At 45.6% G+C, this 22022-nt stretch overlaps 1 pseudogene; it reads left to right on the top strand.

Moving 5' to 3' along the window:
* The first annotated feature begins 12241 nt into the window (after positions 1-12241).
* On the top strand, positions 12242-19253 carry LOC111158241 (annotated as a pseudogene).
* The last annotated feature ends 2769 nt before the right edge of the window (positions 19254-22022 follow it).

Below are 22022 nucleotides of genomic sequence, written 5' to 3'. Positions count from 1 at the left end.
GATCAACAATTAACTAAGTGAAGTGTGGCCGTGGGCCAGACTCTGTGATGAGCACCAGGAGAACCAGGCTGTGGGCCCTGCCCCCAGGAGTTTGTATTCCAGGTGTGTCTGCTCCACTTGGATGCGTAAAGGGCTAACTCTTGCGGACTCCCTGCTTCAGCTTCTTGTTGAAAAGTGGAAGAATTTGGACTGGTCTCTATAACACCTTAGGGATTCGATTTTGCAAATCCAAGGAATGAGGGCAAACCTTTAAGCTAGCAAATGTGACATGCATCCACCGAGTCACCCATTGCACAGCCAGAATGCAGGGCCGGAAGGCAGAATTCACAGCCACTGTCTCCACCCTTCCGGTAAAGCCAGAGCCCTGGGATATGGTAAGGTAGGGAGATGGCTATGGGGAAAAGTAGGCAACAGGAGGGGGAGCGAGTTGGAAGTGTGGATGGAGGTGATGAAAGGAGCATTGGGAAGGGGACCCTCCCTCGCTTTGCTTTTTATCTCCATCTAAGAAGCAATGGAGCTGGGTCTGAGGACTAGACACCTTTGGAACTGGAGGAAGAGGAGACCCTCCCTGGGATTTTCCTAATTTGAATGTCACAAGAGGAAAGCCATCAGCAATATGTAAGACCTGAAAAAAGATTGTGTGCATGGTTCTGCCTGGTGTCTGCCATGTAAGTGGCTCGAAACTGCACATTTGCCTGCCTTCTCTGAGGACCTTCTAGAAACACTACAAACTCACTACAAACTGTCGATGCCCTTCTTAGATTGATCGAGGACCTCCTCCAAGTCCTACCTTCATCCGTCTCAGCAGCACCTACCAAGTGCAGGCACGGTCTTTGTCCCAGACAGAGGGGCTTAAAGGGGCCGAAGTGAGGCATAGGGCTGCTGGCGTGAGTTCTCGAGTGGATGAATCCTACCAACGCTGCTCAGGGCATGATGGGACAGAGGAAGTAAAGCCGCGGGAGCCCAGAGGAAGGAAAGGTAGAAATGGGGAAAGGTAGAAATGGTTCGGGGTTTCTAGCTCAAGTGATGAATCGCTGGGACAGAGGCGGCAGGAAGATTGGAACATTTCTGGGAAACAGTACTGGGCTTGTTTGGGGGCTTAAAGAGCTCAAAGAAGATCGGTGAGAAGTCAGGCAAGGAAAGTGGGCTGCCAGAAAATTCCAGAACAGCGTCTTGGACTCTGATAGTGGAATGGGAAGAGAGCAGTGCAGGGAGCTGTTTTGAGTGGCCTTTAGAAAGGGCACGCTGTGGGAGGTGGGTCCTAGGAGGAAGCTGTTGAGGAAACGAGAAGTCATGGTTTTTCTGGAACTATTTTCACAACATGCTGCCCACAGAAAATGATGACGTGTATTGCCCACGGGGATGACAGAGGAAGCTGCTCAGAGTCCCAGGCCTCTGACGGGCCCTAGAGGCTGCCCCAAGGGCTGACAGATCTCGGCATCCTCGTGACTTTACAACTGAGACCAAAGCCCTGATCTAGTGGAAATCACAAAAAACTCAGTTAAGTCTGGGGGCGCAGGCAAGGGACCGGGCTTTCAACTCTTCACCCTCTGTACAAGTTTACTTTATCAAAGAGGGAGTGCGTTTCTTTTATAAAGATAAATACAGTTTCATGCCAGCATCTGTCCCCAGAAGACAAATGTCCATTGTATCTGGCAACTGGGTTATGAACATTTTTGGCAAAATTATCTTTGTTTTGTTGCACTGTATTTTTTTAAATACTTTGAAAGGGAATTCATGCACAAGATTCAAAAGCCAGAAAGCATATAGATATGCACAGGAAATGTTTTCTTCCCATCCCTGTCTAGTTCTCTGCCTCTTAGTGCTCATCCTTCCAGAATTTCTTATGCACTTACAACCAATAAAAACACAAATTCTTTTTCCTCACTTTTTAAATTTTTTTTGAAAAATATTTTATTTATTTATTAGAGAGAGCAGGCATGAGTAGGGGGAGAGGGAGAAGCAGACTCCCTGCTGAGCAGAGAGCCCAACTTGGGGCTCTATCCCAGGACCCCGGGATTATGACCTGAGCTGAAGGCAGATGCTTAATGGACAGAGCCACTAGTACATTATACATGCTGTCAGGCACCTTACTGTGTTAATAAGTTTCTCACACAGTGAGAAAACACCAGTACAGAGAAAGCCTCCTCATTTTTATACTTATGTAGTATTCCATTGCATTATTATATCTAGCTCATGGAACCGGGGGTCCCTTATTGATAGATAACATTGTTTCTTTTTTTTTTTTTAAGATTTATTTATTTATTATTTGACAGACAAAGATCACAAGTAGGCAGAGAGGCAGGCGGGGGAGGGGGGGAGAAGCAGGCCCCCCTCTGAGCAGAAAGCCCGATGTGGGGCTCGATCCCAGGACCCTGGGACCATGACCTGAGCCGAAGGCAGAGGCTTTAACCCACAGAGCCACCCAGGCGCCCCTAGATAACATTGTTTCTAAATGCACGTTATTATGAGCAACACTGCAGTGAATAATCTTATACATATTACATACACAAGTAAGAATCTCTGTAGGACTGATGGCTGCACTTGGAATTGCTGGGCCAAAGGATACACATACATTTTCAATTTTTTTTTTTGAAGATTTTATTTATTTGACAGAGATCACAAGTAGGCAGAGAGGCAAGCAGAGAGAGAGAGAGAGGGAAGCAGTCTTCCCGCTGAGCGGAGAGCCCGATGCGGGACTCGATCCCAGGACCCTGAGATCATGACCTGAGCTGAAGGCAGAGGCTTAACCCACTGAGCCACCCAGGCAGCCCTACATTTGCAATTTTAACAGAGACTGCCCAAGTTGCCCTCCAAGGTACCAAGTCACATCACCAACAATGCAGGAGAACTTCTGTTTTCTCACATCCTCATATTTTTAATGTTTTAAAAATTAAATTGGAAGTCCATCTTTCCTTCTCCCCCTCCAGGCTTCTTTAAGTCCTACCTAAAGGACGGGGGCGGGGGGGCTGGTGAGAGGGAGGGGTCAAGCAGGAGAGGCTCTGGGAGGCCGCATCGGGCAGCCGGGCCACACTGTTGGGGGGGGGAGGCGTTCCCGGCACTCAGTCGAGCTCCCATCCTTGTGCCAGCAGGCTGGCGATTGTGCTGCCAACCTGTCCATCCGGTCTGGCCACGGGCTCCACCCCTCACGCCACCGGCTTGGACCGCCCAGCCTCAGGGTCAGCCACCTGACCTCGCAGCTGTGCTCCCTCACCTCCCAGAATTCCAGAGGGAGCTGTCACCCGAAGGAGACAAGTCTGGTCTCTTTGGCACCAAACCCCACACCTAGACCTATTCATAGCAAGATTGCACAACCGGCTGGAGAGCAGCCCGGCTGGGCAAGGGGAGACTGGGGCCACATTGGTGCCCCAGGCTGGCCTTCCAGCTTTCAGAGCAAGGCTGTCCCTGGGGTGTTCGGCGACCTCAGAAGTCCGACTGGCTTCTCCTCCTAAGTGGGAGAAACTTGCTCTTCCAGAGGAAAGGCTCTCACAGTCTCCCGCAGCCTGGTGTCCAGGAACCCTCCTTTGGCCCTCCCGGGCAGGTTGGCACCTGGTGTGTGTGTGTGTGTGTGTGTGTGTGTGTGTGTGTGTGTGTGGTGGGGGGCCTCCTTAGTTAACACAGAAACCAGGAGGCAGGCTTTTACACAAGAGGAAACTGAGTCACTTAATGACTAAGCCCTTTATGTCTTTGTGGGGAGCCAGTATCACGAAGTAGGAGAGGGAAACTTAACTGTGGAATGGGACAGACCTTGATCTGTGCCCAGCCCTGCCAAGTCTCTAGCTGAATGACGATAGATGAGTCAGTTCACTTCTCTGAGCCTCTGTTTTCTCTCCTGTGAAATGGGAACAAGGCTGCCTGTGTCGTGAGTTGTGAGGATCATCTGAGCGAGCCAGTGAGGTTCCGCAGCCCGCTTCCACACGGCGGAAGACCCTCGTCCAAAGTTCTCTCTCTCTAGACACAGCCCATTTGGCCCACGCACTGCGGGATGGGGGATTTTTTTTTTTTTTTTCTTAACTGAAGTACAGTTGTCCCATGATGCTACAATGGTTCCAGGTGTACAACACGGTGATTCAACAAGTTTCTCTGTTAGGCCGTGCTCCCCACAAGAACAGCTACCATCTGTTACAATTCCATTGACTAGAGCCCCTACCCTGTGCCTTTCATCCTGGTGACTTGTTCATTCCTAACTGGAAGCCCGTGCCTCCCACTCCCCCTCACCCACTCTCCCGTCTTCCCACCCCCTTGCCTCTGGCAAACCATCAGTTTGTTTTCTATTTATAGGTCTGGTTCTGCTTTTTGTTTGTTTGTTTGTTCATTTGCTTTGTGTGGGGTGTTGGTTTTTATGATATAAAAACATAAAACCAACTTGGACATATCAAAGAACCCCATCAGGATAATTAGATTGTGCAGTAACTACGCATCAAAGGTAACAGCCAACTTGTAAGGTTTTCCTGCTCTCAGTTTCTTTGATGTCCTTTGGGATCTGTGGGCAGCCCCTGTGTCTGGGCCGTGCCTTGTACCGTAGAGTCATACCCATTATCCCAAAGAACTCAATTGTCATGGCAAGAGAGTATTGGAAGACGTGCTCCTGGTCCTGGCTTGGCCACTAAACACCGTGTGGCCTTGAGGGAGTCATGTCCCCCCTCCCCCATCTCTCTGGCCTTCGGTCTCCCCATCTACAAAGTCTACTTGGTGAATATTCTGTACTGCGTAAGGCTAGCACATGAGCCCAGATGTGCAGCCCGCAGTTTACAAACCACAAAGCAAGTACAGAACCACAGATGTTTTTCTGAGTCAGGAAGTTGGCAAATGTTAGTACATTCATTTTCCAGAAGGGAAACAGAGGCAGAGTCCAAAGTGGGCTTCAAGGTTCACGGTTTCTTGCTACAAGCCAGTCCTCAGCCCCAGGGGGCCTCCAAAGGCCTGGAGAGCCTGGGGTGGCAGTTGGGGTCCAGTGCCCCCTAAGGAGGGGAGGAAAGAAATGGAAACAGGGGAAAGGCTGGCAGGGAGAAAAAGGAGTGGAGGCCCTGCAGGGGGGTGGCAGGCAGGGAGAGTGGGGAAGGAGCAGCTCGTAGCCCTCCGCAGACATCAGCCCTAGAGCCCGGCTGGTGTGGCAGCGAGAGAGTCTCTCCAATCTCAAGAAGTCTCAAGAAGTAGAATGACACAGGAGTGGGCCAGCTGGGAGGTCTCTCGGACAGACACAGGAAGCCAGGCCCAACCCCTGCTAGTTTAAAGGCTACAAGGAAAGGCAGCAGGCGGGGGCCTGCCAGTGTAAGGACTGGAACTGACCCTGGGGATATGCATGCAACGTGTGTGTGTGTGTGTGTGTGTGTGTGTGTGTGTAGGGGAGGGCGGCGGAGGATGAGGCCTCTGAGTTGCCATCTCCAGGATGGGCCAGGATGGCATTTCTTCCACAGACAGACCCCTTCCTGCCCAGGGCACTCCAGTGGCCCTGTGGGGTGTTTGGAGAAGAACTGAAGTAACGAGAAGCTCCCTGTGTGTTTTGAAACTAATTGCTGTATTTGTACCTCCCTGAGTATGAGGGCTCTGACCTCCTCCCTCAGGCTCAGGCCACCTCCCTCGGGCCGGCTCTACCCAGGGCCAGCCAGCTCCACTGTGGGGGAGGGAGAGGAAACGTTGCTCAGGCTTGATTTTGTACGTTCAGCTTCTTGTTGATAGAAGCCACTTGTTCATGACGGAACTCAAAGCAGATAAAACTTGCATCATGAGAAGTCTTCTGCAGCAGCCTGTGGACGGCTGCTTGCAAGGCCCCTGGTGTGGGAGCAGGAGCACGTGGACTTTGGAGTCAGACGCGGCCGTGGAGCGTGGAGCCAGCCCTCACCACTCACCGTCTGGGGCCGTGTCTATTTTCTGGAGATAATAATCGTACCTCCCTCTAGGATTCTTACTAGGATTAGAGCTAGCTCATACCAACACCTACTTATTTATTTACCCTATAATTCAGTGTATACTTACCGAGGGCCTATTGTGTGGTAGTGCTCAGCCCGTTAGTGTGAAGAGCTCAGGTCGTTCATTTTAGAGAATGACCACCATGGAACTTCTGTTTAATAGGATATTTGAAAGAAGGAAGGAAGGAAGGAGAGAAAAGAAAGAAAAGAAAAGAAGAGGAGAGAGGAAGGGAGAAAGAAAGGGGGGGAGGGAGGGAAAGAGAAAGAAAGAAGGAAGGGAGAGAGGAGGAAGGAAGGAAGGAAAAGGGAAAGAAAGAACAAAAGAAAGAAAGAAAGAAAAGGAAGGAAGGAAGGAAGAAAAAGAAAGAGAGAAGGAAGGAAAGAAGGAAGGCAGGAAAGGAGGAAAGAAAGAAAAAAGGAAAGAAAAGAGCTCAGGCATTAGAAAAAGAAAAGGAAGGAGATGAATAGGCTGTTGGCTTTGCCTGTGTAACCCTAGTTAGGTCACCAGTGCCCTATGCCTCTGTTTTCTCATTGGCAAGATGGCGATGACAATCACAGGTCTACCCGGCCTTGTTAATGCGAGCTCTAAATGAGATGATACATGATGGAGCTTAGACTCTGGCAGAGAGTAGGTGCTGGATGAACTTAGCTATATTGATTAATTCACTGGAATTGCTCAATAAATCATAGACCATAGATTTTGTAATTAGGTCTCTAAACTATAGTCACTATACCTTCCAATGACAAAGGAAAGCAGATTTGTCAAAATGTACCCCTGGGATCACGTGTATCAGGAAAATGTGAAGGGAGCTTGCTAAAAATTCAGATTCCTTGGGTCCATTTCCGAAGTGCTGAATTAGCATCCAATGGGGCATAAAAGTGCCTTTTCACAAACACCGGTTCTCACAATTCTGAAGTACACTGAAGTTTAAAAATTTCCGGGGGTAACAGGTAAAAACGCTCATCCGCTGAGGGGCCTTCTCTGTGGTGCGCAGAGTAATGGCCCCCCAGTGATGTCCATGTTCCAATCCCTGGAACCTATGACTGTGTTAGGGTTATAAGGGGGAGTTCAGGTCCTAATTAATGAATTTTAAAATAAGGAGGTTACCTGCCCAATGTAATCCGCATGTCTTTAAATGGAGGAGAGGGAGACAAGAAGAGTGGCAAAGTGAGGAAGACTCCAGCGGCTTCGAAGATGAAGACAGGCCCACAAGCCAGAAATGTGGGAAGCTTCTAGAAACTGGAGAAGACGAGAAAACGGATTCTCACCTAGAACCTCCAGAAGGAACACGGCCCTACTTGATTTTAGCCCGGGAGACCCATTCTGGACCTCTGACCTCTAGAATCATCAAATATTTGTGCTGTTTTAAGCCACAGGAAAGGAATATGCCCTCTTCAAGTACATTGGACTCATTCCACTTGGTCTGAGCCCATGAGGCTCAGCCATGAGCGAGGGGGGTAGCCTTGACTCAGGGGAGCCACAAGGGAAAGGGACCCGCTGTGCAGTTCCGGGTTGTTCTCGTGGCTTTGCTGACCCTCTTTCTGCCATTCGTTCCTTGTGCATTTACTCTCTGGTGCTCAGGAAGGCTACTGAGCAAGACTCATGTACATCAGGGGGGCTCGGACGGTCTACAAACTACAAATAATCTGGAGGCTCAGGGGATCTCTAGCAGGGTTCCTACCTCAACCAAGAGAGCCTGAAGCACCCAAGGAAAGGAAAGAACAGGCTGGGAACATCCCCCACGCCCAGATTCTCTGGCGATGGGAACATGAAAGGCTGTTCTCACACCCACGCCCTCCCGAGAGGGCGCATTGCAGGGACTCCTGCATCCCTCGGTTCTTTGCTCTCCCTGAGCGCCCCTGGCCCTGGACTAGCCTGCACCCCTCCTTTCCCCTCCCCCTCCCTGCCCTGCCACCTCCCTCCTTCCCTGCTCCTGGGCCTGCGGAGACCTCCGGGGCAGCAGGCGCTGTATTGATGGGCTTACACGCATCATCTTTTTTTTTCTTCTGATTTTATAATGAAAATCTTCAAACACACAGAAAAGTTGAAAGAATGATTAACCATATATCTTTCACCTAGATTCAATAATTCTTAACACTTGCCGTGTTTGTTTTATGTATTTCCGTATGCGTGTATATAATATAACACAGGTATTTATGGTTGGGCTTTTTTTTTTTTTTTTTTAAGATTTTGTTTATTTATTTGAGAAAGAGAGAGAGAGCATGAGTAGTGGGGGAGGGGGAGGAGCAGATTCCCCCTGAGCAGGGAGCCAAGTGAGGTGGGGCTTGCTCGATCCCAGGACCCTGAGATTGATTATGACCAGAGCCGAAGGCAGACACTTAACTAAGACATTCAGGCGCCCCTATATGGTTTTGTTTTTGCCAAATCTTTTGACAGTTCAGCCATCATAACACCCTTAATACCTCAGCACATATCTTTCAAACTGCATCGTCTCCCCACAAAGTCAGTACCGTTTTTGGCCCCATTTTATACCTGAAATATTTGAATGTAAGAATTTGAGGTTGTAGGAAAATTACCTGGCCAGAATCACACAGACAATAAATAATGGACATGAGATGTGAACCCAAGTTCTCATCCTGTCTTCTATTTAAATGGTTCTAGAGCTCAGAATTATGGTCATCCCAGCAAGCATATGGTTCTGGCTTTGGGTTTCTTTCCATGAGAAAACTCAAAGCATTTCAGAGAGACAAAATTTCATCTTAATATCCCTTAAGGTCAAAGCTACCACTTCCCAAGAGGTTAGCTAAATTGCAAGATGTCGAGTTACTAGAAAAGTTGTTCCGGGTGCAAGCTCCAGAAGGACAGATCATCCAGGCAGCCACGCCCACTGCCCCTGGGAGGAGGGAGCACTTTGGAGCACCCCCAATACACACCCAAAAGTTCTCCCATCCCAAATCGCTATGACATCTTCTAGTTGCCTACTCACTAAATGTACGAATAGGACCTCACCCACTTTTACTATTTGACATTCTATTGTTTTTTTTTTAATTTATTAGAGAGAGAGAGAGAGAGAGAGAGAGAGCATGAGCAGGGGGAGGGGCAGAGAGAGAGAAACAGACTCCCCTCAATCAGACAGGGCTCAATCCCAGAACCCCGGGATCACAACATGAGCCAAAAGCAGATGCTTAACCAATGGAGCCACCCAGGTGCCCCACTATTTGACATTCTTAAAGTCTTATTTTATTTTTTTAAAGATTTTTTTCATAGTTAATCTCTTTACCCAAGGTGGGGTTTTAGACAGAGCCAGCCAGGCACCCCCTTACCGTGTTCAAGCTTTACATTTCAGAAATGGTGAAATACAGATCTGTTCAATAAAAACAAAATGAAAAAAGGAGGGGGACACTTGGCTGGCTCAGTTGGAAGAACATGTAACTCTCGATCTGGGTTCAGGAGTTTGAGCCCAAGTCACTGCAGAGCAGGAGACAGGCCACTTGTCCTCATTTTACTGGTAGAAACTCCAAGGCATGAAAGGGCCTGCTCACGAAGGAATTTAATTCCCAAATAATGAGAAAAGCTGAATAATGGGCCTCAAAATGTAGGGTGTTCGCCACCTGAACCCAGACAACCTGGGAAGCTTGTTTAAAATACAAACTCCCGGGGCACCTGGGTGGTTCAGTGGGTTAAAGCCTCTGCCTTCGGCTCAGGTCATGATCTCAGGGTCCTGATCGAGTCCCATATCGGGCTCTCTGCTCAGCAGGGAGCCTGCTTCCCTTCCTCTCTCTCTCTGCCTGCCTCTCTGCCTACTTGTGATCTCTGTCTGTCAAATAAATAAATAAATAAATCTTAAAAAAAAAAAATAAAAAATACAAACTCCAGGGTTCATCAAGGAATCAGATCACCTGGGGATGGGGCCCTCTTAAAACCCTACCCAAGTGACTGTTGCCAATGAAAGTCAGAGAACTAGTGGCCAAATTCCCAGACTACTACACTGTACTCGGCTACAATACTCAACCTAATATGACATCGTACTGTACTATGGGACTCCCTGCCAAATTGCTCTACTGTCCCAGTGACCCATTTGTAAAAATTCTGAGCCATTAATTTTTTAACTTTTAAAAATCTGTTTTAATTTACCTACCGTAAAATCCACTCCTTAGGGTATATGGTTCTATGAGTTTTAACGAGTACGTAGAGTCGTGTAAACACCACCACAATGAACATACAGAATAGGTTCTCACCCCACAAAACTCCTTTGTGTCACTCACTCCCTTCTGGTCAAATCTTTCCCAAAATTTACCTCTGCTACCACCAATCTGTTCCTAGTCCTATAGTTTTGCCTCTTCCGGAATGTCATATAAATGGAATCCTACAGTACGTAGCCTTTTGAGTCTGGCTCTTTCCATTCTGCATAAAGCACCTGTAGCACGTTACAGTCTTTCATTCCTTTTGCTGCCGAGTAATACCCTGTCATGTGACTGTACCATGATTGTTTTTCTATTTCCCCAGCTGAGGACATTGGGGTTGTTTGTGGGCTTTGGTGATAAACTCAATGATCTGAATTTAATAAACTGATTCTTTTCTGCGGGAGAGCCAAAATCAGACATAATGCCAGTGATAAGGGAGGGTAGTAGTAGGGGGGTTGAAGACAATAGCTCGCCATGGTTTCTGCCAGTGGGTCACCTGATTAATGGCCCAGCTTCATTCATAGAGGACTTAAGTTTGTCATTGTGATAAGCCTTCTGGTCTACCGCAAAAATAACAGGCTCTTACGGAGTTCCTCAGAGCCTGTTTCTGACAAATGAAATGAAAGGCTCTGGGCACGTCAGGCCCCCAAACTCTGAGATCACGGGGGTAAGCCTCTCTTGTCTTAGAATCTATTGTGTCCCACGGAGGAGTCAGAGTCATCAAACACTGTTCTCTACAGTTTGTGATGCTTTTGCCCGACTGGATCTCTTTGATTTTCCAACATACCCAACAGGGAAGAAAGGAAGATATTTTTATTTTTACAACTTTGAAGATAAGGTTGTGGGAGCTCAAGGAAGCTGGTACTTGTCCAAAGTCAATGAGCCCCCTTGGTTTGGGGAGAAACCCTGGTTCTTCCAACCCTCAATCCAGTGTTTTCTGGTTTTATAAAGTTTTTTTAGAGTGGTGGTTATCTCTTTAATCTGCACATTTGAGGACCAACTCTTGCTCGAAGTAAGCGGTAGGGTGGGCGGAAAGAGAGCAAAGCCGAGTTTAAATCCTCCCTTTGCTTGCCGGGTTCACGGGCTCTGTGTTCTCACAGGACAGGTGAAACCACTCCTGCCTCCTCGTTAGCGTTCAAAGCTGAGAGGTCTCAGAAGGGCTCACAATGCAAGTGGGTAAGTCACACGAGGTACCCCATAAATAGCCGCAATTATCATTTATTTGGTTTATTAGGAGAAATCTAGAGCGTGCAAATCACGAGCACCGTGGGGTGGGTGGCGCTCTGTCCCTGGGCACTGCGCGGGATTTCCGAGGCCTGGCTTTTCTCTGGCGGTGATGGAGGAAACCACGGGGTTAAGGAGGAGACCTGGAAGCTGGCACAGCTGGGGACCACGGGCTTCTAAGGAGGGGCCAGCCCTCGCGAGGAGGGTGTCTCCGTGGAGGAGAGCTGGGCTGAAATCTTTGTTTTTTCTTCTTCCTGAACTCGGTTTTACACCCCAGAGGGGAGTTCTTCGTGTCTGAACTTGGTGTTGGAGCCCTGGCACTGGCAGTTCCCGCAGTAAACGGCTTGCCGCTCCTTGTGGGGCAATACTGCTATTGATGTCGGGCCAAGGTGGTTAGGAAACGGGATCTTCCAAATGGGGACTCTGTGGTTTGGCCACAGTGCACTGCGCCTCCACAAGTCCAGATGGGGGTTGAGACAGTTACCCACAGGGTGGGGCAGGAGGGCGCAGCGGGGTTCCCTTCCCTTCCCAGCAGCCTTACTGCTGCCCTGCGTCGCCTGGGTTGTGGCCTCCGACTCCAGCAAGAGAAGGGCCTGTGGAGGAATGACTGGGGCCTGAGGAGGCTCCTGAGAGCAAAAAGCAGGAGACCAGGCAGCCCAGGCTCTCTGGAGGACGAAGCCTGTCTTCTGTCTGCCTGTCCCCCACAGCACGGGTCCCTTCACAAGAGCCGGGTCAAGGGATGGGAAGGTGGTGGGCCTGGAGAAGGCCCGAGTAGCCTCGGGCCCCACTGGGAAGGCTTCTATGTCCACCATGAAGCCATAGGCCCCTTCTGCCCTGTCCGCCCCAAGGCCCTGGGTCCCCACCTTGACGCAGCCTTTGTCGCCCTGTATTGTAAGGACCCACCCCACTACACCCACCAGATGCAGCGATGGCCGTCACAGGGTGACCACCGTGGGGTGACAATGAATCTGAAGAGACCAGAGAGATCTGAAGATAGCTTCCAGAAGGAGCCCAAGGGGCTTCTGCCCAGGGAACCCCCATGGAAAAGCTCTCACAAAAGAACGGCAGGTAAGAGCCCTCCCTCCTGCCCTTTGAGTTTGATTTCCTTTGGATTCTCCTTCGTTTTTATTCCAGCTGGTCCCTAGAAGCAGTGAGTCCTGGCTTAGTTCTAGGCACATGTGATGTTTGGTTTCACAACCACCACTGGTGTTGGAGACCTCCCTCCAGGTCTGCTGTCCCCTCTGGCCGGCCAGGCAGACCTAATGAACTTGTTCATTGAACTCCTTTACCTTGTTCTTGACCGTGGCATCAGGCCCGGCCGCTTTGGTGCTGAGGGAACAGGGCTCACAACAGTAAGAAGCAAGCTCCGTCCTTACAGCTCAAAGGGGGAGGCTGAAAAGGATCAAAAGCTGTTGAGGGGACACCTGGCTGGCTCTATTGGTTACACGTCTGCTTTTGGCTCAGGCCATGATCCCCGGGTCTTGGGATCGAGTCCTGCATCGGGCTCCCTGCTCAGCGGGGAGCCTACTTCTCCCTCTGCCTGCTATTCCCCCTGCTTGTGCTTGCTCTCTCTCTTTCTCTAACAAAAAAAAAAAAAAAAAAGGCTCTTGAGCTAGCACCCGCTGTGCACTGGGTAATGGCGGAAAGGCAGGAAGAATCTAGAGCCCCTGTCTGTGGTCTAATGGGAAGATGACCGCTAATGATGGTACAGTGGGAGAAAAGCTGGGGTGGGGTGAACAACCAATGAGTTCCCACTTGGCAAAGCTGATGACCCCTGTGGACTTGCCGTTAGTTCACGGGGGTGCCCCTGTTCATCCTGACTCATGCGGGTACCCTATCTCCCTCAGAAGGCTGATTCTCTCCTTCCAGGCAGAGAGGCAGGTGGGGTGATGTCTGGGATCCAGTCTCTAACGGATACAGTGAGACATTCAGTTGACTTGAAGAAGCTTGAATTTCCACAAATCCATTTGTTGATGTTTTTCCTCACCCTCATTGCCCGAGAGGATTGATTATACACGAAACCGTGATGTGTAGTCTATGATCTGCCTAAAGAATTACCTCAACGTTGGCCAGCGCTTTGCATTCTTAGCCACATGGGGCTCGGGAGGTGCGTTCAGCAGGACCCAGAACTCCTGGATGCTTGCAGGCTGAGAGCACATTCTAGAAGCAGGGGCAAGCATGCAAAGTAGGGATGAAGGGTACGAAGAGCCCAAGCCCCTGGGCTCCAATCCCCTGTCCCTGAAGGGTGCCTCTCCCACTGACTTCTGAACCCCTGGGCCTCTGTGGATGGCCTCTGCTCCTCGGACCCTTGTCCTCTCCTCCCCAGAAACCCTGAAGCCCAGGCACAGGAAGACAAGAGGTGGGACAAGTCTCCCAGCTCAGACCGGAGAGAGGAATCCTAGGCCATAGCTATTTTCAGAACGAAAATTGAAGCCCATGGTTTATTTCCTCAGCATTTAATTAGACTCCAGCGCTGCACAGGGCTGCCTCCTTCCCGCCCACGAGCGAAAGCCTGACCAGTGGGTTTGGGAGCTGACGCCATGTCACAGGCAGGGGGCTGGGGCCTGAAGTATTTTTACTTATGGGAGGCTTTGGAGAACAAAACAGCTTGGCCCCAAGCCAGCTAGACTAAGTCAGTTGGGAGAGGGAGGGAGCAGGAAAGCTGTTATATCATCCTTCCTTCTTTGAACCAAGTTGTAAATCTGCTTGACAGGAAATGGGGATGGGGAGGAGGTGGAGGAGGGGCCTGCACTGCCTGGCTGGAGTGGGGGCTGGTTACCACCACCTTCAGAGCCTGGCTGAAGCCCAGCCCCAGTTCTCAGGGGAGGAGGAGGGTGGGGGAGACTCTCATGGGGCTGGGTGAGGGGCAGGCGAGAGGGCACACTGGGTGTGTTCAAGGCTCCCGGGGTCAGGTTGGCTGTGGGGTGACTGTATACTCCTGTGGGTGACTTCTGGGCTGGCTTCAGGTCCTCCAAATAATACCACTCTCACAGATATACAGCTTTTAGAGCTGGAAGGAACTTTGAGTCCCTTAAATGAGGATGTCAAGGACAATAGAGGAAAAAGAAGTTCCTCAAAGCCACACAGCTAATGAGAACCGGAAGCGAGGATGAGGAGAGGGGTTGTGATTGTAAGATGGCTCTTTTAGAGCTCCCCTTCTTACAGCTGTTTCTTGGTTTTCATTCCCAAGCGAAAGTAGGCATAACATGCAAATATGCTTGGGCAAAATGACACATTAATTCAATCATGTTAAGAGCTAAATATTTGATGTTTAATACTTAACTCAGGAGACATTTTGGTGAGTGGGAGACCCCTGAGCTCCGTGGAGGGGCACTTCTGACCATAAGAGGTGGGAGGTATCATCCATTCATGACCAACCAAGGACTCTGCTGGCCTCAGTGTTTCTGGAGTGGGGAGGTAGAGGGAAGAAGAGACACTGATGTCTCTGAAATGGAACCAGTTTCTCCCTAGGGAGAAGTGAGAACAGGAAACCTGGCTAATGGCTTCTGAGAATCATACATTTGGGCAGTGTTTCTCCAGAAAGGTCTGGATACCAGCCTGAGGAGCCCCATCCCTGTGGGATTAAACTCCTGCTCACCTGTAGGACCATGGAACCTCCTGTTTTCCACCTTTCCTTCCCCTCCCATCACACTCCTGAGGCTGCTTCTTAAATGAGGAATCTGATGACAATAGTCTAAGACCTTCCTACACATTCCAGGATCCTAATTTAAGTTAAATAATGGCCGTAGCCAACATTTATTTGCCTTTTCTTTTTTTCTTTTTTTTTGCCAAGCACTTCACTAGCATTATCTCATGTCATCTTGATTTTTTTCATTTTTATTAAATAATTTTAATTTTTAAAAATTTTAGTATGATTAAGCTTCACTGTTATATTACTTTCAAGTGTACAATAAAATGATTCAATAATTCTAACACTACTCAGTGCTCATCATGATACATGTACTCTTTTTAAAAATTTTTATTTATTTATTTATTTATTTATTTGTTTATTTATTTAAATAAACATATAATGTATTTTTATCCCCAGGGGTACAGGTCTGTGAATCGCCAGGTTTACACACTTCACAGCACTCACCATAGCACATACCCTCCCCAATGTCCATAACCCCATCCCTCTCTCCCAACCCTCCTCCCTCCAGCAACCCTCAGTTTGTTTTGTGAGATTAAGAGTCACTTATGGTTTGTCTCCCTCCCAATCCCATCTTGTTTCATTTATTCTTCTCCTACCCCCTTAACCGCCCCCATGTTGCATCTGCACTTCCTCATATCAGGGAGATCATATGATAGTTGTCTTTCTCCGATTGACTTATTTCACTAAGCATGATACCCTCTAGTTCCATCCACGTCGTCGCAAATGGCAAGATTTCATTTCTTTTGATGGCTGCATAGTATTCCATTGTGTATATATACACCACATCTTCTTTATCCATTCATCTGTTGATGGACATCTAGGTTCTTTCTATAGTTTGGCTATTGTAGACATTGCTGCTATAAACATTCAGGTGCACGCGCCCCTTTGGATCACTACGTTTGTATCTTTAGGGTAAATACCCAGTAGTGTAATATATTGATTATTTTTATCATCATCTCCATTCCACGAGGAGGATATCAAGGCTCAGAGAGGTTAAATAATTTGCCCCAGGTCACCTAAGTGACAATGAGAGTCAAGACATAAACTAAGGCAGACTTATTGGACAGCCTCTGCTTCTCCTGCCTCGGACTGCTTCTTCCACTGGTGGAAACAAAATTCTTCGGAGTCCAGAGGTAGCGAGATAGAATTCCATCCAATAGCAAGAAGGAGGCCCATCCACATTGTTTATTATGAGGCGTGAGGATACAAAAGAGTGAGGAGTGTCTGGTGCTGGAGACTATCTGGCTGAGAGCTCGAGTTGGAGTGGGATTGCCGTGTTCTGTGCTCTGTGCCTGGTGTTTGGTGTATACTTCTGCTTCTCTGGGCCAACAGCCGAAATATCCCGTTCACTTCTCCTTGGCTGGGTCTTGGGCCATTAATATCATATCACACCCATTCCATTCTTATATGGGTCACCCCACTCATTTCCATGGCCTAAATCTGCCATTATTTGGTGTCTGTTGAATGCAAATAATGCTGATTTTTGACACCCAGAGACAGTTGACATAACATTTTGATTGTTTTCTCTTCTCTTCCTGTTAACTTCTTCCCCGCTACTTACTTTAGACATCACTCTGCCAGGGAGCACACAAGTGAAAAGAAAGCTTGCTCATTGTCAGTCAGTCTTTTGCTATAAACGAACTATGTTAGTGGTTCCTCCTGAAAGGAGACTAGTGGGGAAGTAGTGTTTCTTGAATTACATATCATCTTTAATCCATGACCCATCCTTGGTCCAATTCTATGATTAAAGTATATGGATAGCACTGGACTCTCGCTCTATCCCAATAAATGAGTTAATGCATGGAACATACTAGGCCCAGAGTATACACTGAATAATTATTTTATCAGTATTATATGATTTGCCTGAAAAATAATTTTTAATATCCAAGGCATCAGGTTTTTAAATTTTTTTTCAGTTTATTTGAGACAGAGAGCACAAAGTAGGGAGGAGAGTCAGAGGGAGAGGGAGAAGTAGACTCTGGTGAGCAGGGAGCCCAATGTGGGGTTTGATCCCAGGACCCTGAGATCACGTCCTGAGCCAAAGGTAGACACTTTGCCAACTGAGCCACCCAGGCGCCCCAAGGTGTCAGTTTTAGTTTTAGTTTTTGTTTTTATTTTGTTGTTGTCATCTTGGGATTTTTTCATTACAGCAGCCAGGACTGAATTTTAAAGAAAAGTTCCTCAAGGGCAGGAACTAAGGATGATGAAATGGAGCAGTACTAGTCATAAACTCCCGAGGGAAAGACTTCTGCCACTATTTACTATGGACTAGCTTGTATCAGATCAATCCTCCATAAGAGAACAGCTAGAAAAACCTAGGTTTTTTTTTTTTTTTAAACAGTGAGAAACAACTGTTTGAAAGCATTGGAGAGACACTCAGAGTCTAAGGTGTCAGGGAAAAAGGAAATACAGAGAGGTGAACAGCCGACCATCTGTAGTTACTTTCCTTCATGAAGCATTTGGTGGTTTGAATACATACAGAGATGCTGAACAGGACGGCTGGCAATCTTACAGGGGTAAGGAGACAAAACTTGGGATTCAAAGCTTTCCAAAAGGAGAAGTCCTGGTAAACAGCCCAGTCTTTCTGCTGGGAATCTTAAAGGACTACACCCTGGTCACAAAAGCTAGCCTGAAAATAGACTAGCATTCACAGAAACTGAAACTCAGATCTGAATCAAATCAATCTCAGAGTGAAGAGATATTCTCCTGGCTAACTGCCTGCTTGAACCAAAGTAAATCTTCCTTAGAGGAAGATGACATCATCCAGACTCTCAAATTATCACCACAATTTTTCATGCACAGGTTCTGGCATTAACCAAACAACAACAATAAAATGGGGCACATGAAGAGATAGGAACAAAGGACTGAAAACCAAGAGAAAAAAATTCTGTAATTTAAACACACATATTGAATATATTTTTTAAATGGTCTAATGAAAATCCTAGGGCTGAAATTAAGAACTCAGTGGAAGGATTTAAAAGCAGATTAGACTCAACTGAAGAGATGATTCATGAACTTGAGTACAGACCAGAAGGAAATATGAAGACTTCACTACAATTACAGCAAGATAAAAATTTTAAGAAGTACAGAAAAGGAAGACTAAGAGTTATATGGGACTCAGTATAAGCATTTTTGTAATTAGAGTCCTGGAAGAGAAGGAGAGAGATAATACAGCATAAACAATTTTGGAGAGAAAATAATCTGAGGATTTAAAAACTGACAAAAGACATAGAGCCACAGACAAATACAAAGAAAGTTACAACTAGACCTGTCATGGTAAAACAGGTGAAAAACAACTAAAGGCAATAACTGTAACTATAGCTAGTACGAAAAATAATAGGACACATTTTGATCAGAGGCACAATAATAAGACAGCCAAGTTTTCAAGTGAAAATAATGGAAGCTGAACAATAATGAAAGGATATCTTTAAAACGTTAAAGAAAAGGTTGTTGCTAGAGTTTGAGTGTGGGGCCTGAGATGTCACAGCCCTGAGACTGGGAGCAGCCCCAGGGTGGTGCATAACAGCTCTTCAAGACTTCACTTAGAAAAGAAAAAAAAAAAAAAAAAAAAAGGCCTCCAACAAAACGACATTGCAGAAAATGGGGAAGAAAGAGAAAGGAAAGAGTAAAAAAGTAAAAGAGGCAGAGCCTGAAGAATTTGTGGTGGAAAAAGTACTGAACCAACGTGTAGTAAATGGGAAGGTGGAGTATTTCCTGAAGTGGAAGATACTTACAGACACTGATAATATTTGGGAATGTGAAGAAAATTTAGATCATCCAGAGTGAATTGAAGTATTTCTTAGTTCTCAGAAAGCTGGTAAAGAAAAAGGTGGCACGAAAAGGCAATCTTTATCTGACCATGAATGTGATGATGGCAAATAAAAGAAGGAAAGAGGGGCGCCTGGGTGGCTCAGTGGGTTAAACCGCTGCCTTCGGCTCAGGTCATGATCCCAGGATCCTGGGATCGAGCCCCGCATCAGGTTCTCTGCTCAGCAGGGAGCCTGCTTCCCTTCCTTTCTCTCTCTGCCTGTGCCTCAGCCTACTTGTGATCTCTGTCTGCCAAATAAATAAATAAAATCTTAAAAAAAAAAAGGAGGAAAGAGATGCTGCAGATAAACCAAGAGGTCTTGATCCTGAATGAGTAATTGGAACCAGAGATGCCACTGGAGAATTCATGTCTGTCATGAAATGGAAAGATTCAGACGAGGCTGACTCTGTCAGTGCCCGCAAAAGGGGCAAGTAGGAAGTGTCCTCAAAGTGTAATTGCTTTTTACGAAGAGAGACTACCTTGGCATTCTTGTCCAGAAGATGAAGTTCAATAATTGTTTCCATTGCTTTTTATAGTTATTTATAGATCTATAAAATCTGGGTCTTGGTTTTTTGATTTATTAGTGTGATGAAATAATGTCCTAATGAAAATCAAATTTGATATGTTTGTTTGGAGGTAGTATCAGGGGAGTTGGGAATTTTTTGGCATCTATAGCACTGGTTACTTCAAACAAATAAAAGCTTTCTGTAGTTACTTCCTTTATCAGGAAAGAATATTTGAGACCATGGTATGTTATTCCCCTACATCAGAGAACATCTTTTCTAAATGTTGGGGGAAATCTTCAGAGTTGTTACTCAATCAGAATTTGTGTTTAACTCCTATAGGCCTAAGGACTGGGTTATTTTGTTTATTTGGAGTTTTTTTTTTTGATGTGTGTATACATAAAAACACAAGTGTAAGTGGTTTTCTTTTTTTTTCTTTAAACATTCACCAAAATAAAAACAACATTTCATAACCATGGGTAAGCCCATATTTCTGGGATGCCATCATTTTCAGCAACCTAAGAAATAAATCACTTAAAGTAAATTGAAAATTTTCCTGAAGTCTTAATCTTTCAAAGTTTGTAATTAATTGAAAATTTAGATATAATGAAAACAATTTAAATGGGACAATTTAAAAGCAGCCATACCAGAATCCATATCCATATCTATAGTCTTATAAATACAAATTTATTTGCAAGATGCTGGAAGGAAAACTTTATCAAATTTTATCAAATTTATTTACCAACAACCTCTCCGCTCAAATGAGAAAACTAGACAAGTCTTGGTGTGTTTTAATTAGATAAGCAAAACTCAGTTAAATGGACATTGAGAGTTCCTTCTAGTGAACCATTCCTTTTCGAGAGGTTGAAATCCCTTTTCTATTTTGATTAAAAGATCATGATTCATGGAATGTCTAGGACTTCGTTCATGGAAACCTAATCATAATCGGATAGTTAGAGATGTTGGCAATTTAGGACCAGTTGGAATAAATGGGTGAACAAACTCCTATAATCTAAATTCTTGACCTGCATGTTTTGTCTTTACCCCAATTCATTCCTTACATGTAGGCTCACTCTTCTCAGTATTTGAATTCCTGGCTCTGCAGACACTAAGAAAAACAATAACTTTGTAGTAGTCAGAATCCAACTGTATCTTGTTTACTTTATTGAAAATACTGGTAAACAGTGGCCAATGAATAGTTTTTGATTGAAAAAATAAATAAATAAAAATAAAAGGCTAAAAGAAAATAACTGCTAACTTAAAATTCTATACCCAGAGGAAGTATCATTCAAAAATGAAAGTGAAAAAGAAAAGACCTTTCCAGCCAAACAAAAACTGAGATGAGTTGCAGCTTGCTGACACAAAAGCAAAAACTAGTTATTCAGGTAGTTTTTCAGGTAGAAGGGAAAGATTTCCAAATGGGAGCAAGAAGATGGAGAAAGGGTTAAAGAGCACTGTAAAGAATAAACAAGGAAATCTAAATTAGTATTGGCTGTATCTCGAGAGAGAGTATTTGTAGAACTAACATACATAACAACACATAAAATAAAAGTAGGAAAAAGGAGTTAAAGTATTCCAATGTCTTTAACATTATCCATGAACTGAAAAAAATACTAACTGGATTTTAATAAGTCAAGGATACATGTTGTAATCTTTAGGTCTAGGTTAACCAATAAAAGAATTATAAAAGAATCAATGATGTACTAGTTAATAAAAGAGGGAAATGAAATAATTATAAAAAATTTTATTCCAAAGAAAGTAAAGAGGGGGAAAAAGAAAACAGAACAATTGTAACAACTAAAAAATAAGATGGTCAATTTATATCCAAATATGTCAATAAGTATATTAAATGTAAACAGATTAAGTATTCTAATTAAAAGATAAAAATAGACTGGATTAAAAGTAAACATGTCACTATGCCCTAATATAAGCATACAGAAAGAATAAAAGTAAAGGAGGAAAAATATATTTCTAACTAAATAAATCTGGTATGTCTAGATCAACATCAGACCATGTTTAAGGCAAGAAACTTTACAAGAGATAAAGTAATATATTTCGTAAGGCTAAAAGTGTCAATCCATCTGGAAGATATAACAATTCTAAACTGTACCTAATAACACATCCTCTAATTTCACTATGCAAAAATAGACACAAAAGGGAAAATGGGAGATTTTAACACAACTTTTACTTCTCTTTCCAACTTTTAGAAGCAGCAGCAGAGAACAAAACCAACCACAGGGATATAAAAAATTTGTACAACACAATTAACAAATGCACATGTGACCCAATTATTATGCAGAGAATTTTGTACACAACTGCATAATACAGTTTTTTTTTTAAAAGATTTTATTTATTTATTTGACAGACAGAGATCACAAGTAGGCAGAGAGGCAGGCAGACAGAGAGGAGGAAGCAGACTCCCCGCTGAGCAGAGAGCCCCGATGCGGGGCTCCATCCCAGGACACCGGGATCATGACCTGAGCTGAAGGCAGAGGCTTTAACCCACTGAGCCACCCAGGTGTCCCTGCATAATACAGTTTTATTTGCATTTTTTTTTTTTTTAAGGATTTTACTTATTTGAGAGCACCTGGGTGGCTCAGTTGGTTAAGCAACTGCCTTTGGCTTGGGTCATGATCCTGGAGTCCCAAGATCGAGTCCCACATTGGGCTCCCAGCTCCACGGGGAGTTAGCTTCTCCTTCTGACTTCCCCTCTCATGCTCTCTCTCTCACTCTCTCTCTCTCAAATAAATAAATAAAATCTAAAAAAAAAAGAGATTTTA

Source organism: Enhydra lutris, unplaced genomic scaffold, assembly GCF_002288905.1.
Source record: "Enhydra lutris kenyoni isolate GAN:26980312 unplaced genomic scaffold, ASM228890v2 scaffoldscaffold58, whole genome shotgun sequence".
In the NCBI taxonomy this organism is placed as follows: domain Eukaryota; kingdom Metazoa; phylum Chordata; class Mammalia; order Carnivora; family Mustelidae; genus Enhydra; species Enhydra lutris.
The sequence above is the reverse complement of the archived record's forward strand: the minus strand, read 5'-3'. Positions and strand labels throughout refer to the sequence as shown.